Genomic DNA, 2653 nt, shown 5'->3' on the forward strand with positions numbered 1-2653 from the left:
TGCATACCTCGGTTGTAATGAGTGGTTATTTGAGTTACTGTTGCCTTTCTATCAGCTCGAACCAGTCTGGCCATTCTCCTCTGACCTCTGGCATCAACAAGGCATTTTCGCCCACAGAACTGCCGCTCACTGGATATTTTCTCTTTTTCGGACCATTCTCTGTAAACCCTAGAGATGGTTGTGCGTGAAAATCCCAGTAGATCAGCAGTTTCTGAAATACTCAGACCAGCCCGTCTGGCACCAACAACCATGCCATGTTCAAAGTCACTTAAATCACCTTTCTTCCCCATTCTGATGCTCGGCTTGAACTGCAGCGGATCGTCTTGACCATGTCTACATGCCTAAATGCATTGAGTTGCTGCCATGTGATTGGCTGATTAGAAATTTGCGTTAACGAGCAGTTGGACAGGTGTGCCTAATAAAGTGGCCGGTGAGAGTATGTTACACACTCGGGCACAGCCATTCTAGGCAGAGACTTGTTTGCTGGACTTGATATGCAGTTAGTGAATGGTCAGGTTGCAAGTCCTACCTGCTCCCCAGTCACACGTTACCCAGACGCTCTTTCGTTCATTTCAGAACAGGGCAATGGGGAGACACTGAGCTATGCAAAAGGATTTGTTCACAAAATCAAAATGCGCACAGATGTGACCCCAATTCAGCAAAGACTGCGCTGCCTACCTTTTGCAGTGAGACGTGCAGTTACGCAGGAGCTTGAGAAGCTTCAAAGGCATGCCATTATACAGCCTATCGAATCATCAGAGTGGGTTTCCCCTATTGTAGTGACTGCAAAGAAAGAGGGAGCTATGAGGTTATATGTGGACTTAAGGGAGCCTAATAAGGCCATAGTGGTGGACAGCTACCCTCTCCCACACATGGAGGAAATGTTCTCAGAGCTCTGAGGGCGAACTGTTTTCTCCACACTGGACCTGCAGAGTGCATATCATCAGGTGCTGCTCCATGAGGACAGCAGAAATCTCACAGCTTTCATCACACACGAGGGTCTCTTCAGGTTTAAACGTGTCCCATATGGACTGGCTTCAGGGCCTAGCTGCTTCCAGCGGATGATGACGACCATACTGAAAGACTTACCCGGATGCCAATGCTACTTGGATGATGTGATCATCCATGGGAAAACCAAGGAACAACATGATGCCCATCTCCGAGCAGCAGCCCAGGCCATCGATGTGTCAGGACTGAAACTGAACATGGCAAAGTGCAAATTGAGGCAGGAAGAGCTTGGCTTCCTGGGTCACAGGGTGTCCACCCAGGGGATACAGCCAGACCCCTGTCATGTGGAGGCAGTATTGCAGGCACCTGCACCCAAGGATGCCTCTGGCCTCTGCTCCTTTCTGGGGCTCACTTCATGGTATGCAAAATCAGGACTCTCAAGTTTTGAACTGAGTTCAGAGTGAGATTTTGGCGGTGGCGATGGTGGGGGTTTGGTTGGGGACGAGGGTCTGATCTGATAAATGACACATAAATTCATACAAATAAAAATATTTATTCAATTCATAATTTTTTAGTGCAGGTAGAACTGGTTACCTGAACGAGAACAGGAGAATGTCACTTAATATGCGCAGTAAGCCCATATACATGTTCATTATGAATACAAACGACAGGGTTGATGTCAGGTTACAATCTGTTTTATGACATGTCCGGGGAAAAGAGGCCGTTTGGTCACCCTAAGCTAGCTAGGCTAGTTCACACACTCTGGTTAAACCAACTGCCTGGACACAATATTCATAGAGAGTAAAAAGAGACAATATTCCCCAGCAACGGAAATCAAATGATGAGATAATTTACTGTACACATAGGATATGGTCTTCTCCCACATCGTTGTCGTCCTACTTCGGATTTGTGACTAAGTTAGTAGACAGCTGTCCTCTTCTGTCAAGTTGTTGTAGCGGGAATATCTAAATCTTACCCGGATACAGCAATGCTATTATTTGATTGGCTGTTTGGCAGCTATAATCTTTAATTTGATTGGCTGGTGCGTGGCAGGCCCTTCTCAACGCTATGGGGAATCCACTTGATTCCTACCTGTTCCACTGTTATAAAAAATAGCGGCACAACTTGGTGGGCATTACCCTGGTTCTCTGCGTGAGAAATACAAGGTGTGGCATGTGAGCGTGTGAGCGAGTTGAAATGCATGTGTCTCACGCCCAATGCGTGAGACTTGAGAGCCCTGGTTTATTCCCAACTACTCCTCAGTGGTGGAGCCTGTGCGCAGCCTGCTGCAAGGAGCTACTGCATATGTCTGGACCACAAATAAACAGCAGAGCTTTGAAACAGTGAAACAGTTGATTGTACACAGTCCCGCGCTGACCTTGTTTGACCCTGAACTGCCCACCATTGTAACCACTGACACCACAGATTATGGGGTTGGGGCTGTGCTGACTCAAATACACCCAGACAACTCCGAGAGAACAGTGGCGTTCGTATCACGCACGCTTTCATCAGCAGAGCGGAAGTACTCCATGGTGGAGAAAGAAGCCTTGGGGTGTGTCTGGGCTACAGAGAAATGGAGGACCTACCTGTGGGGCAGATGCTTCACGTTACATATAGACCACAGCCCCCTCACTACACTACTCTACTCCAAGGGGAGGGACAGAGCTGGTATGCGTATAGCTAGGTGGTCGGCTAGGTCGCTGTC

The sequence above is a fragment of the Lampris incognitus genome, chromosome 9, assembly GCF_029633865.1.
Source record: "Lampris incognitus isolate fLamInc1 chromosome 9, fLamInc1.hap2, whole genome shotgun sequence".
In the NCBI taxonomy this organism is placed as follows: Eukaryota; Metazoa; Chordata; class Actinopteri; order Lampriformes; family Lampridae; genus Lampris; species Lampris incognitus.